Source organism: Rhinopithecus roxellana, chromosome 17, assembly GCF_007565055.1.
Source record: "Rhinopithecus roxellana isolate Shanxi Qingling chromosome 17, ASM756505v1, whole genome shotgun sequence".
NCBI classification, from domain to species: domain Eukaryota; kingdom Metazoa; phylum Chordata; class Mammalia; order Primates; family Cercopithecidae; genus Rhinopithecus; species Rhinopithecus roxellana.
Genome location: NC_044565.1, coordinates 23,729,996 through 23,746,516, shown reverse-complemented (window position 1 = coordinate 23,746,516; position 16,521 = coordinate 23,729,996).

Genomic DNA, 16,521 nt, shown 5'->3' with positions numbered 1-16,521 from the left:
GAGGAGGCAAGGAGACCCCAGAGATTCCAGAGAAAGCACAGACCCACTGACACCTTGATTTTAGTTCAGTGATACTGATTGCAGATTTCTGGCCCCTATAACTGTGAAAATAGATCTTTGTCAAAAATCACCAAGTGTGGCAATTTGTCATAGCAGCCACGAGAAACTAATGTGAAGAGTGATGTTCCACCTCCTTGAGGGTGCAGTGTCTATATAAATAATTTGAAATTCTTCTGCTTTGGAGATTTGCCTCTTTGCCCAGTTTATTTATTCAGTCATTTATTTATGAACACTTGTGAACTCATAAATATTTATATTCTGAGTTATAATCCATTACTGCTTTATTTTGTTCTCCACATTCTTTTGAGAGACACATGTCTTTCTCCTTGCAGGTAACCTACCACATTCACAGGTGCCTTGGGCAGGGCACATGAGAAGGTCCTAGGGATTAGATGGAGATTTAGAAGATGAGTTTGTCCACACCCATGACAGTGACTGCAGGCCGGTGTGCAAACTTTGAAACAGAAACAGAGTGATAAACTTTCCATTAAAGCAAAAATTCAAAAGACAGTGTTAAATGCACACATAAAATGGATTTTGCATACAAGTGACTAAATGGATAAATAATATCTATAAAATATACATCAAGTCTTCTCAGTAGTATAAGTTAACAAAATGTCTCAGTTTATTCAGGCTGCTATAACAAAATACCTTAGACTGGGCAATTTATAAACAGAAATTTATTGCTCATAGTTCTGGAGGCTGGGAAGTCCAAGATCAAGGCATCAGCAGATTTGGTGTCTGACGAGGTGGAAGGGAAAATCAAGCTCCCTCAAGCCTCTTTAACCAGAGGCCCTGATCCCACTCATGACAGCAGAGCCCTCATGACCTCATCATCTCCTAAAAGCCCCACCTCTTAATACTTGCAAGGGAGATTAGGTTTCAACATATGGATTTTGGGGAGGACACAAATGTTCAGATCATAGCAACGTGAAATTTATATTTAAGAGTAAAGTTAGTTTGGGTCTTGGTTGATGTCACTGATGGATTTTAGTCACCCTGAACTAACAAAAACAGCAGCTGTAGTCTATTTTCTTCAGAAAAACCTAAAGGCAAAGCTACTCCATACCTATATGTCTCACTTGAAAAATTTTCTGTTCCTTGCTGACAACGTTTTCCTTGTTTCCAGCAGAAGTCTCTTCAGCTTTAATTTCTATTTTCAGCCGTCCAGAGATAGAATGAATACGTGTTTCCAAAAAAGTTTTAATGCCAAATTGGGTTGGGGACAAGGAGGGCTGCAAAGGCCATGGTGCTTGAGGGAACAATGAGAGGAAAGGGCCCTGGTCTAAGTGCTAGATACACAGGCCTTAGATTTCGTTCAAGTGCCATTACTTTGCTGTGAACAAGGTTGTTAATTTAAGAACATATTTCTCAAGGGAGAGATCACAGCCCAGTCTCCAGGAGTTAAAAGGATTGCCTTTGGCATGGGACAGACCTAGGTTTTCGTTTTGGCTGTACCTCTTACCAGTTGTGAGATGTTGGGCAAGTTATCTCCCTGAGGCTTATTTTTCTCATCTGTAAAATAAAGACCATATCTATGTCATAGGTCATGTGAGAAGTATACAGAATCATGTGACAGAACATGGCAAGCCCTGAGCTGACCTTAACCAGACCTGGGAATATATTAGGGTCCAATCCCCACCCTCTTCTCCCCTTCCCCCACTGCACAGGTGGGTTCCTGAATTGTTCTTGCTGCCTTAAATTAGTACAGCCCCAGGCCGGGCACGGTGGCTCAAGCCTGTAATCCCAGCACTTTGGGAGGCCGAGACCATCCTGGCTAACATGGTGAAACCCCGGCTCTACTAAAAAATACAAAAAACTAGCCGGGCGAGGTGGCGGGCGCCTGTAGTCCCAGCTACTCGGGAGGCTGAGGCAGGAGAATGGTGTAAACCCGGGTGGCGGAGCTTGCAGTGAGCTGAGATCCGGCCACTGCACTCCAGCCCGGGCGACAGAGCGAGACTCCGTCTCAAAAAAAAAAAAAAAAAAAATTAGTACAGCCCCAAACTGCAACCTGTAATCTTCCCTCTAACACTGAACAAAAGCCTTCAGGCCAATAACTCATCCTCTGCCTTGGGTTTCTGAGTATACCTTAGATGAGGCTAAAAGTGGGCCTCAATACACCTTGCCTGGTATGCACTAACCTTGACTCCTTGCTTAGCATGCACTGGCCCTAACTCCTTGTCAAGCATGCACTAGCCCTGGCTCCTTGCCTAGCATGCTTTAGCCCTGACTCCTTATCTAGCATGTTCTAGCCCTGACTCTGTCTAGCATGTACTAACCCTGACCTTGTCTAGCATGATCTAGCCCTGACTCTTTGTCTAGCATGCTCTAACCCTGACTCCTTACCTAGCATGCACTAGCCCTGACTCCTTGACTAACTTGCACTTGCCCTGACTCCTTGCCTAGCATGCACTTGCCCTGACTCCTTGCTTAACATGCACTTGCCCTGATTCCTTGTCTAGCATGCACTAGCCCTGACTCCTTGCCTAGCATGCACTAGCCCTGACTCCTTGACTAGCATGCACTTGCCCTGACTCCTTGCCTAGCATGCACTTGCCCTGATTCCTTGCCTAGCATGCACTTGCCCTGACTCCTTGCTTAGCATGCACTTGCCCTGACTCCTTGTCTAGCATGCACTAGCCCTGACTCCTTGCCTTGCATGCACTTGCCCTGACTCCTTGCCTTGCATGCACTAGCCCTGACTCCTTGCCTAGCATGCACTTGCCCTGACTCCTTGCCTTGCATGCACTTGCCCTGACTCCTTGCCTAGCATGCACTTGCCCTGACTCCTTGTCTAGCATGCACTAGCCCTGACTCCTTGTCTAGCATGCTCTCGCTCTCGCTCTGACTCCTCACCTAGTATTCGCTAGTCCCCTCTCTGGGACTTGGTACATTCTACCTTTACCCTCTCCTGCTGGCTATAACCCTGCTTTGCCTCCCACACACATCTCTAGGGCCTCACTCAAAACCCCCTATTGCCTCACCTCAGTCACTAGCCGCAACTCTAAAGATACTGGCATAACCTTGCCCAAACTGAAGGTCACTGTGTCCTCTAAGATTCTGATATCCAAGTGCCACTACCTCTTAGTCCCTCTAGCCCTAGTTCACCCTCTAGCTGGTTCCTCCGCTGCTGATAGCCTGCTTGCTTCACACCTGAGGCACTGAAGGTAGCCATTATCTTGTTTTACCTTCCACAACAACTTTTGAATTGCCCCATTTCACAGATGAGAAAACTGAGCCCCAGAGATATTTGGTAAATTGCCGAATGTTCATGACTAATAACCTCCAGAGAACTTGGGGCCCCCTGACCTCTAATTCAGGCTCCACTTAGCTTCCTGTGTCACAGATCCAAAGATCAGAAGAGCCAGCTCCCTAATTTGCACTTTGGATGGCAGTGAATTAAACTTTAAAGGCTTGGCAGGTAGTGCTGTTCCTGACTCCCAGGCATTTGGCAGTAGTTGGTATATGTTTCCAGAGATACATTTCTACATGAAGGAAAAAAGAGGGAGCATATTTCTGTTTGACTAATAAACATCCGATCCCAAGGGCTCTACAAAATTTTAAGCCCTCAAATGGCACAGAGACCTGCCCAAGTGAGAGACAAGGAAGTATTCAGTTGGGCAGAAACATCTGATTTTATTTGCAAAGGGGCCCTTTGGGATATAAGTGCTGTTAACATGATCCCAGGAGGAGGGAAACAGAATTTTCCAAGGCTCTCCCACAGGCAGTGAACTCTGTCTCTCAGAGGACATGGAGGCCTTGGTGTCTGACCAGCCAGAAGCTTAGCCCTCACGTCTTGTGTGTGCACAGGTAGGCACAATAGAATCAGCCCTGGTGGCCTTGAAAGTCACATCCAACATTATCAGGAGGCAAAGACTCCAACACGTCAGTCTGAAAACAAGATGTCTCAGCCCTCATCACCATTGGAAATGACCTTGTTAGTTTATTAAATTGTTTAATCTCTATGTATATTCCATGGGGTCAAGGATATTGCCTATTCACTGCTAGGTCTCCAGCTCCTAAAAGTGTCTGACATACAGCAGGAGATCAGTAAACAGTCTTTGAGTGCACGTATAGTTTCCATCTTGGACCTTCTTTGTTAGACACCAGCAAGACTAAAGGTACTGTGCTTTCATGGTCCTGCGGTGGGGTAAGCCAGGTAGCCAGCCTTAGTCTGCTGCCCAGGGGTCAGAGGTTATTGCCTGGTGTGACCAGGATAGGGGAGGTCAAGGGCATCTAACCTACTTCTATCTTTATTTGTTTTAAATAACAAGTATTATCATGAACTTCTTTGCCAAAAGGCCCATCTCATTAAACCTACCAAATATCTTCCCTATCCAAAACTTAGTTGTAATTAGTAATTATTACTATTGACTATCATTTACTGATTGACTACCATGTGCTATGTATATATTATCTCCTCAAGTTCTTAAAGCATCTCATATTTGTATTATCCCTATTTTACTGATGAAGAAACTGAGGCTTGGAGAAGCTAAGAAACTTGGTCTAGGTTATACAGCTGTTAAGCAAGGGGCTCAAGTTGTGAACCTGAACCAAGTCTATTCGAAGCCCCTGACCTTCACCACTATGCTATACTGGCTCTCACAAGGTCATAAAATAAGTAAATTGCTTGTTTTTTCTCTTAAGTCAAAATTTCACAAGGAAAAGCATCCACCCCAGATTCTCCTCTCAGACTTGGATTATTCAGTTACCTCCTGGAAAGCAGCAGAACTGCCTTTCTGAGCTGAGTGGGTCACTGAGGTCATCTCTCCCTGACATGCTGTCAGAGTCAGATCAGAACAACTGAAGTGGAGACCAGCCATGGCAGCCCTGACCTGCCACGAATGATATAGATGGTGGCAGCATCACGAAAGGAAATCAACTTAGGCTTTCAGTCAACTTGCGGTCTCCCCTCTGTGGGTCTTTCCTACCTTTCACCTGTCTTGGGAAGAAGTAGGCATGGGTGAATTAGTTTATAGAAGTGTGCCAGAACTCTGGGCACAAGGTGCCACTTCCTTAGGTCATGTCCATCCTCCACCTAGGAAAGACCAAAGCTCACCCAGAATCCCTCCTGATATTTTCAATAATAAAGGTACGGTGGGTTCCTGGTATCCTCCCAGGAGGTGGTTCTCCCAAGAGTGTTAGAAAAAAAAAAAATCAGTTCTCCCTTGTTAAATTTGTGGTTTCCTGTAATAGCTTGACATGGGCCATTACCCCATCCAGCACCCCTCTCTCTTCTTGAATCCTCAGCCTCACCAGCTTACCTATTACATTAACTCCCAAGACAATGTCATCTCTATCCTCCTGGAAGGAAATGAGGCCTAGGACTCCATCGAAAGAGGGGTCACACTTCTGACTGACTCAGGAAGGATGGATGTCTACCAATCTCCATTTGCTAGAGAAGGGTTCAGTAGGCATCCCAAATTCTACCCTCTCAGAAGAGCCACCCCACACCATTTCCAGTGGCTGTCCAGGGAAGGCCATGTAATAGTCCTCAGCGTTCCATCAGGGCTGGCAGTCCAAAATCAATCTCATCTGCGCCACTGGCAGTGCCCTCTGTTGTGGGTGCCAAGAAAGTGGTACTTAAGCTGGGGGGTCAAGCAGAAAGGAAAAGATACATATAACTGCAGCTGCACTGTGTCATGACATCAGGGTCTGGAAACTGAAGAAGGCACGGGAGGGAGAAAGAAAAGGGATGTTTGTTTGGAAACCATCTCACACAGTCCAAATTAAACAGGCTGTTTGCTCAAGTCTGCTTTCCATTTCTGCCCCTCTCTCTACAAATTCTTACCTCTCCTAAAACCTCTCTCCCTTAACCCAGTGTCCCACTTCTAAAAGAGTCTAAGGAATTCCTCCTGATCCTTTTAAGAGCCTGAAGTGCTGCATAAACTTAGTATTGCTGGTCCCATTTTAAAATGCCAAGAACAAAGCAAGGCCCACATCCTCTCCTTGAAGTCTTTCCTGAAAATTGCAGCCATCTCTGATCTCTCTCCCACCTCACCAGTCTTGAAATTTACTGACTGTATCATTCATGTGAGCACTTGAGCTCTGTTCAGCCCAACAGAGGCCATAGCTTTTTTGTCTTGACTATTCTCAGATTATTTCGTGTAGGTATGTTGTCTTCCTGGGAAAACTGTAAGCTCCCTGGAGTCTAGGACTGGGTCATGCAGTTCTTTAGTATCTGACAGTGTGTCACATATAGTGTTCTGTATATGGTTCTGAATACACAGGAAATGTTTTTTATGAAGCTGCAATGGGCTGGAAAGAACCAAAGGGAGGCATATGATGAAAGAAGATCACTGGGCACTCATCAGCAAAATGTTTAGTGGCCTCCAATTTCAGGTGAGTAATGTTTAGGATGGACCCAAGGTATAAGCCAGAATAACACATGGGCCAGTACCTGTTGCAATAGGTAAGCTGACAGAGTGCTGTGAGGTTTTGGATTGAGCAGTCTGCACATGCAGAGAGAAGGGGGAGGAAGATCCATACTTTATTTGGACTGAGACTCAACACCAAACCATAGTCCAAGCCAGGTCACCCAAATGGCAATGCTTCCCTAGAACAGGTGCCAAGTTCACCAGATTAGCTGTTGATTTGTCCATTTTAGCACTATTCTGCATCTCCATGATCATCCAATTTTCAAAGGACACCTGATTTTACCTCAACCACCACCTTTGTTGAAACAAAAAATAACTCATCAACTTACCCAAACAATATAAGTCAGAGGTAGCCTTGGGAATTTCACTGACAGCTCTAGAATTCCAGGTCTACTCCCTGCAGCTGTAAGTAGGCTTCCTTGTTCTCTCACTGGCGTGTTTGAACTCTAAAAGGGCCTTTTTTCTAATGGCATCCCTTGCAGATGTTAGCAAGAATGAACCTTCGGCCAGGCACAGTGGCTCATGCCTGTAATACCAGTACTCTGGAAGGCCGAGGCAGGAGGATCACTTGAGCCCAGTTCAAGACCATCCTAGGCAACATAGGGAGACCCCGTCTGTACAAACATGCACACACACACACACACACACAGGGCATGGTCGTGGATGCCTGTAGTCCCAGCTACTCGGGAGGCTGAGGTGGGAGAATCGCTTGAGCCTGGGAGGCAGAGGTTGCAGTGAGCCAAGATCATGCCACTGCATTCCAGCCTGGGTGACAGGACAAGACTGTTTCAAAGAAAAAAAAAGAATTTTCTGGCCACTTGATGAGTGGACGAAATCAGCAACCTGAGAGAGGACGGCACTCACAGAGTGTACAGCGTGAGGCTAGTGTTGGAGTCCCTGGAGGGTTTGTCAGCTTGGGGAGGGGCTTCAGAGAGCACCTGCTCCATCGCTGGTGTTACAGGCCAGGAGCCTGAGGCCCTAGGATACTGGACGACCGCCCAAAGCCACACAATGTGATCACAGTGTTACCGCAGCTGGGGCTTTGGCCTCCTAACTCCCAGTCCCAGGTTTTCCCAGTACCTAAGAAAGGAATGCAAAGAGTTAAAAAAATAAGGTGCAAACTCTGTGGTAAAATTTGGTGGGTGAGGGTGAGAAGGACAATATCCTTTGAGAGCTCAAAAAGAACAGCAACAGAAAAGTTCCACAGAATAGCTAGAGTGGGTTGCAGAGCTCATCATTGCCAGAAGTATCTGTAGTGCCCACCAGACCCAGTATGTCTTTCCTAGGGATGCTGTCATGAAGACCACTGGGACTGGGAGGCTTTTTTCTTTGAGACAGGGTCTCACTCTGTCACCCAGACTGGAATGCAGTGGTGATCACGGCTCACTGCAGCCTTGACTTCCCAGAGTCCAGCAATCCTCCCACCTCAACCTCCTGGGTAGCTGGGACTACAAGTGTGTGACACCACACCCGGACAATTTTTGAATTTTTGGTAGAGATGGGGTGTCACCATGTTGCCCAGGCTGGGCTCAAGCAATCCACCCACCTTGGCCTCCCAAAGTGCTGGGATTACAGGCATGAGCCACCGTGTGCGACCAATTAGGGGGCTTAAACAACAGAAATTTATTTCCTCAAAGCTCTGGAAGCTAGAAGTTCAAAACTGAGATGTCAAAAAGGTTGGTTTCCTCTGAGGTCTCTCTGCCTGGCTTGTAGATGGCTGCCTTCCCCTATGTCTAGACATGGCCATCCCTCTATGTGCCTCTGAATCCTAATCTTCTCTTCTTACAAGGTCGCCAGCATATTGGATTAGGACCCATCCTAAAGACTTCATTTTAACTTACCCCTTTAAAGTTTCCGTCTCCAAATACAGTCACATTCTAAGGTACTGGGGGTTAGGACTTCAACATAAATCTGGGGAGGACACAATTCAGCTGATAGCACCCAATAACATTTCATTCTGAATCTACTAGTGGGGAGTTGTCCAGTTCTCCTCCTTCTCCAACAGGGGATTTGGGCTAGTCTAGTGGGACATTGGCCTAGAAACTACAGTGGGGCTGGGGCCTCTCAGTCCAGCAACCAGAGCAGGATCACAGGGTTCCTTGAAGAGCCATGAGCCAGCCTTCCAGGAGCTTCTGCCTTGAGTCGTTCCACATGCCCTCGTCACATTCTTCTCACCAATCTCTGCAAATCTCCACTTGCAAGTACAGAATAAACAGGAGGCTTTCTAAAAGAAATGCAGTTTGGCCTTTGGCCCATTCACATGGAACAGAACTCCTAGGCTAAAGAGTAGAGGCAAATGTGATGGAGATGAAGGTTATGCTGTGGCCCTGGCCTGGTCCCATATGAGCAGTGCCCTCAGGCCCTGAGTCTGAAGAGACTGCTGCCACCCCAGCTGGCCTGGCCTACCCTGCAGGGGTGAGCTGATGGGGCAGCGCCCCGCTCTGGTTTCACATTTTCTTCAGATTCTTCACACATCTGCAGCAGCTTCCTGAAGACAGAAATCAGCTGGTGCCTACCTGTTTGGAAACCCACCAAAACAAAGAGCAAAATAGCATCTAAATTGGTAGGAAACACTGTTTCAAGTCTGGAAAATACTCTTTTGATTATGTAAAAAAAATGGCCATAAAGATAGCACAGAAACTGTGTCACTGAGAGCAAAATGTGTGTTGATTTAAAAAAAAAGTCCAGGGCATGGGGGACTGTGTTATGAATCATGTTCCACATTTGGAGGAAGAGCCAATAAGAGTATAAAACCTGGCTGGGCATGGTAGCTTACACCTGTAGTCCCAACATTTTGGGAGGCCAAGACAGGAGGATCGCTTGAGGCCAGGAGTTTGAGACCAATCTGGACAGCATAGCAAGACCCCATCTCTACTTAAAAACCTAAAAAAGCAAAAGCACAAAAACCATAACTGAGCATGGTGATACATGCCTGAAGCTCCAGCTACTCAGAAGGCTGAGGTAGGAGGATCTCTTGAGTCCAGACATGAGACTGCAGTGAGCTGTGATTGAGCCACTGCACTCTAGCCTGGGTGACAGAGCAATACCCCATCTCTTAAAGAAAAAAAACACACACACACACACAAAACCATTGTGTGCCGCTGTAACAAGGGACTTATGAGAAAGGCAGGTTTGCCCAACTCCTAGGACAACAAACATCAAGGAAACATCAAAAATGCTTCTCTAACCTTGCCCGAGACTCAATCATTTACAGATGAGCCCTGTCTACCTACAAATGTGAAGTTCTCTATGAGATGAAACTTTGCTTACTTGCTGTATCTAGGGTCAAAGAGCCTTTGGTCCATGTTTGTCAGAAAGACTCAATGACATAGGACACAGGCAAAATGCCAAAAACTACCCATGCCTTTTGTATTTTCATACCCTTGGAGTCATGGGTCTTTCCTTAACAAGGTTGGTGGACTAGTTCAGTCACTAAAGATAACCTGCCATTATTTAAGGTGCCTTCCCAGCTCAGAGTTTGATGGCTGCTTTACTTCCCATTGATTATTCAACATTAGCCAGTCCCAGGGCTTTTCTTGAGCCTGACACCAAGCACTGCCCTTATCAGAAGCATGGCATATTCAGGATAGCAAATGGCTCCCCACAGCTGGTACCTAAGGTGTATTTTGCTTTGTATAACATAAAATTTTCCTCTGTCTGTCCAACTGCACATGAATGCTTTGCTTTCTGTTTTTGAGACAGTTTCTCATTTTGTCACCCAGGGGCTGGATTGCAGTGGCACAATCACGGCCCATTGCACTCCAGCTTCTGGGCTCAAGCAATCTTCCCACCTCAGCCTCTCAAGTAGCTGGGACCACAGGCGCATACCACCACACTTGGCTAATTTTTTTAATTTTTATTTTTGTGGAGATGGGGTCTCTACAACTGTGTTGCCCAGGCTGGTCTCCAACTCCTGGGCTCAAGCAGTCCTCCTGCCTGAGCCTCCCAAAGTGCTGGGGTTACAGGCATGCGCCACTGCACACAGCCTGCACATAAATTCTAAATAGGGCCAGTAAGCCAGGCAGGTGCTATGTAGGAATTTTTACATCTGAAAATCCAAAATCTGTGAAAAACACTGCCTGAATGTACAGAGAGAAAATGTTGTGTTCTTTGTTGATGAAGAAAACCAAATCTTGTGAAATATTTAAAGAGGTTTATTCTGAGCCAACATGAGTACCCAGGCCCCAGGGAACAGTCTCAAGAGGTCTTGAGAAAGTGTGGCTGAGATGATTGGGTTATAGTTTGGTTTTATACATTTTAGAGAGATGGAAGTTACAGGCAAAGACATAAATCAGTACATGTAAGGTATATATTGGTTCGGCCCAGAAAAGCTGGGCATCTTAAAGCAGGGACTTATAGGTCATAGGTGGATCCAAAGATTTTCTGATTGGCAGTTAGTTGAAAGAGTTCAACTTTGTCTAAAGACTTGCCAGTAGAAAGAAATGCTTGAGTTAAGCTAAGGGGTGTTGTCGCGACCAGGGCTTTTGTTATGTATATGAAACCTCATAGGTAGCAGTCTTTGGAGAGAATAGATGGTAAATGTCTCTTTTTGGACCTTAAAAGATGTTTATCCCTCCTAAATTCAGGAAAGCCCTGTCTGCATCAATGGAGATTCTCTACAGATGCAAATATCCTCCCCTAAAAGACAGTTTTGTGGGACCACTTCAAAATATGTCAAAGAAATACATTTTGGGACAAAATATTTTTATTTCCTTCAGGATCTGCTATCTGTCCTGTGATGCTAACTAGAGCCAGGTTGGCATTTGGTGTCTTATTCCTGGAGTCTGTTTTGTTAGTCTTATGATCTCTATTTTAATATTACTGCTGGTCAATTGCACCTAGACTCCAAAGGAAGGGGGTATAATGAGGTGGTCCGACCTTCCTTCTTGTATTAGTTCATTTTCACACTGCTGTAAAGAACTACCTGAGACTGCGTAATTTATAAAGAAAAGTTTAATGGACTCACAGTTCCATGTGGCTGGGGAGGCCTCAGGAAACTTACAATCATAGTGGAAGGCAAAAAGGAAGCAAGGCATGTCTTCCATGGCAGCAAAAGATAGAGTACAAGGGGGTAACTGCCACACACTTTTAAACCATCAGATCCCATGAGGACTCACTATCACAAGAACAGCATGGGGGAAAATGCCCCCATGACCCAATCACCTCCCACCAGGTCCTTCCCCTGACACATGGGGATTAAAATCCCACATGAGATTTGGGTGGGGACACAGAGCCAGACCATATCACTTCCCATCATAGCTGGGTGTGATGATTAATACTGAGTGTCAACTTGATTGAAGGATGTAAGGTATTGATCCTGGGTGTGTCTGTGAGGGTGTTGCCAAAGGAGATTAACATTTGAGTCAATGGCCTGGGGAAGGCAGACCCACCTTTAATCTGGTGGGTTCAATCTAATCAGCTGCCAACAAATATAAAGCAGGCAGAAAAATGTGAAAAGTGTGAGACTGGCCTAGCCTCCCAGCATGCATCTTTCTCCCATGCTGAATGCTTCCTGTCCTCAAACATCAGACTCCAAGTTCTTCAGTTTTGAGACTTGGACTGGCTCTCCTTGCATCTCAAGGTTGCAGACAGCCTATTTTGGGACCTTGTGATCATGTAAGTTAATATTTAATAATATATATATATATATATATATATATATTCTCCTATTAGTTCTGTCCCTCTAGGGAACCCTAATACACTGGGAATTCAGTTTTTCGGGTTTCTCTGGGGTCCCATTGGTCCAGAGGGGATCCATTCAGTTTCAGGTAGGTGGCAAGGGGGTGCTTAGAATTTTATTTTTGGTTTACACCTTATTTGTAAGGACTTAGCAAACATACAACTAAAAGTGAATGAGTAAATGATCCTGATGAGTTTGTTCCACACTAGTTCCCATCCTCCATGGAACTAGGAATGCCCATGGGCCCTTCATCTCCTTGAGACTGAGTTCCCAGAGGCTGCTCCACAGGCTACCCAAGGAGTGCAGGAGGTATCTGCCCCGTTTTTTGCATGTAAGATTTATCTGCCAGAAGTCAATGATAATAGTTAATATCCATGTTGGTTTAATTAAAAGGATTGGTTTTTCTCCCATATAATTAAAATGAAACTTGAAGTTAGAATACAGAAGCACTCTAGTAATGTACATCCAATTAGATATCCAGGAGATTTCATAACAACAGAATGCTAATAGTTCTGTGGAAAGAGAACAAGGTAGATACTCATTTGCAGTAACATCCCAGGTTTTTTTGGTTTTTTTGTTTTTTGGGTTTTTGTTGGTTTTTTTTTTTTTTTTTTTTTTTTTTTTTTTTTTTTTTTTCCATTCATTAAGGAAAGGCTGCCCACTGGCCAAATTCAGGAAGTTGTTATTCTAATCAAGATAAAGACCCAGTCCTGACACACTGTAATAGCCTTAGGAATGCCCAGGGCAGAATGAACCAACCCAACCTGCTAGGACAACAACTGAGGTAGAGACCCAGGTGTGGGAAAGATTTAAAAGTAACTGCCCGGCCGCGGTGGCTCAAGCCTGTAATCCCAGCACTTTGGGAGGCCGAGACAGGCGGATCATGAGGTCAGGAGATCGAGACCATCTTGGCTAACACGGTGAAACCCCGTCTCTACTAAAAAATACAAAAAAAAAAACTAGCCGGGCGAGGTGGTGGGCGCCTGTAGTCCCAGCTACTCGGAGGCCGAGGCAGGAGAATGGCATAAACCCGGGAGGCGGAGGTTGCAGTGAGCTGAGAACCAGCCACTGCACTCCAGCCCGGGCGACAGAGCAAGACTCCGTCTCAAAAAAAAAAAAAAAAAAAAAAAGTAACTGCCACAGCCTGGATGAGGACAGGAAGTCCCAATCCTGTACTGGAATGGGTGACAGCATTCTACCAGGGCCACATTTCCTGCTGCACCCAGCGTCAGCCCGATCCCCCAGGGCATGGAGATGAGGTCGGCAGCACAGCCTTGCCCTGCCCTTGTGGAGATGACAGCACAGGGAAGAGGAGATTAATGCCGGGGACTATCAGAAAGCAATCCGGACTGCGTGTGAGCAATTGTTGGGTAGAAACTATGACCACACATACCAGAAATGCAGAAAAGACAGTGACGAGTGGACAGGATTGCCCAGAGGAGGCTCACCAAGAGGGAAAAACTGAAACTGGGTGTTCAGGGGACAGATAAGGACTTCCTGCAGCAGAGAAGGGAATGGCAAAAGAAAAAAGGCAAAGAGAAAGATACTTCTTTATAAAGTGGAGTCACATCTAAAGAGTTAGTGGGAGTTTTCTATGTCATAGGTTATTATAGAAACTTCATGGGGCCTAGTATATTCTCTCCCCCAACTTTCTCACTCTCAACTGTTGATGTGCATTTTGTCCAGTTATGAAACCAGAGGGCATCATTCTACAAATTAGAACTTTCAGGAGAGTAGAGGCAAACCTCTGAGGTCATTCAGAGTCATTTAAACATTGTCATTAGCAAGTAACGGTGACTCACCACAACCTCTCATAGGCAGGTAGATTGGGTTCAAGAGGGTCGTGATTCATTCTTCCTCACCCCAGAAATCAGGCTCCCTAGCAGGGCAGGAAGCGGCTGCTGCCTTCTCCAAGGCAGTTGACCAGGGACTTCCAGTAGGTTTCATGAGCCTGCTCAGCAACCCTCTCCTGAAGGCCACTAAGACTTACTGTAAAGGGTGCAGCTCAGAAGGGGAGATCCTCATCACCTCTGGGGAATTCAAGAATGAGGCATCAAGCCAGAATTCATTATACCCTTTCCCACCTTCCATGAAACTTCTTTCCCTGAATGTTTCATAGGTTCAAAATGTAAGTCCCAGAAACTTAACCACATGGATGGGCCTTATAAATGACCTGTTTGTTTCAGACATTAAAGAAGGTCTAAATAAATGGGAAAATTCCCTGTTTATGCGTCAGTAGACTTAACACTGATAAGATAGTGAAACTCTCCAAACTGATCTACAGATTCAACAAAAATCCTATCAGAATCCCAACTGATTTCTTCATAGGAGTCAATAATGATTGTAAAATTCAAATGGAGTTTCAAGGGACCCAGACTAGCCAAAACAGTCCTGAAAAATAACAAAGTAGGAGGACTACACTTCCTGATTTCAAAACTTACTACAGGGGTTCCTGGTTACTATAAAGCAATCAAGACAGTGTAATACTAGCACAAGAATAGACATGTCGATGAATGGAATAAGATTAACAGCTCAGAAAGAAACCCATACATCTATGATCAACTAATTTTTTACAGGGGTACCCAGACTGCTATGTGGGGAAAGAAGAGTCTTTTCAACAAACAGCACTGAGTAGACACAGGCAAAAGAATGAAGTTGGATCTTTCCCTCACACCATATGCAAAAATTAATTGGTCATTAGGAAATGTAAATCAAAACCACAATGACATATCACCTAATACCTATGAGGATGGCTATAATAACTGTTTTTAAAAAACAAGTTGAGTATTGACAAGGATGTGGAGAAATTAGAACTCTCATGCATTACTGGTGGGTATGTAAAATAATGCAGCCACTATGGAAAACAGTTTAGCAGTTCCTTTAAAAGTTAAACATAGAATTACCACATGACCCATCAATTCCACTTCCATGTGTGTGTGTATATATATATAAAATGTATATATGTGTGTGTATAAATATGTACACAGTTTGAATATATATAAAATGTATACACATACAAGAGGAATGAGAACATAAACCCACATAGAAACTTGTACGTGGATATTTATAGCAGCATTATTTATAATATCCAAAAGGTGGAAACAACCCAAATGTCCATCAGTGGATGAATATATCAGCAAATGGCACTATATACATACAATGGAATATTCAGCCATAGAAAAAGGAATGAAGTACTGATATGCTGTAACTTGGATGAATCTCTAAAACACTATGCTAACTAAAAGAAACCAGGCACCAAAGGTAACATATTAGAATATTCCTTTTATATAAAATAGCCAGAATAGGCAAATTCATCAAGACAGAAAGCAGACTAGTGGTTAACAGGGGATTTGGGGAGGGGACTAATAGTGATTATTTCATGGATATGGAAGAACTTCTGGGGTGGTGAAAAAGTTTTGAAACTAGAGAGAGGTAGTGGTTCACAACATTATAAATGCAGTAAATACCACAGAATTGTACATTTTAAACTGGTTAATAGTGTCTTACATAAATTATACCTCAATTTTAAAAGATTAACTCAAAAGGGAGGAAAGATCTAAAAGTAAGAGCTAAAGTCTAAAAGTAAGGGCCAGGGCCAGGAGTCTTGGCTCATGCCTGTAATACCAGTGTTTTGAGAGGCCCAGGCAGGAGGGTTGCTGGAGGTCTGGAGTTTGAAATGTTGCCTGGGCAACATAGTGAGACCTTGTCTCTACAAAAAATTTTTAAACTAGCCAGGCATGGTGGTGCACACCTGTAATCCCAGCTACTGAGGAGGCTGAGGCAGGAGGATCACTTGAGTCCAGGAGTTTGAGGTTACAGTAAGCTATAATCATGCCACTGCAATCATGTTACTCTGGGCAACAGAGCAAGACCCTGTCTGTATTAGAAAACTCTATGACTCAATATAAAAAGTCTAATTATCCAATATTAAAATGGGCAAAAAAATCTGAATACACATTTCTCCAAAGAAGATATATAAATGGCCAATATACACATCTAGAAATGCTCTAGATCATTAGTCATTAGGGAAATGCAAACAAAAACCATAACACCACTTCGCACCCACTAGGATGACTTTAAAAAAAAAAAAAAAAGCGTTGGCAGGATGTGGAGAAATTGGAACCCTCATACGGTCAGGCAATTCCTCAAATGATTAAACTGAGTTACCATATGATCCAGCAATTCCACTACCAGGTATATACCACAAGAATGAAAACACCCCTTCACAAAAACTTGCACATACATATTTACAGCAACATTGTATAAGAGAAATGAAAATATATACCCACAAAGAAACTCGTACACAAATGTTTATAGCAGCATTATCCATTATAGCCAAAAGGTAGAAGCAACCCGAATGTCCAACTGATGAATGAATAAACAAAATGTAGCATATACATACAA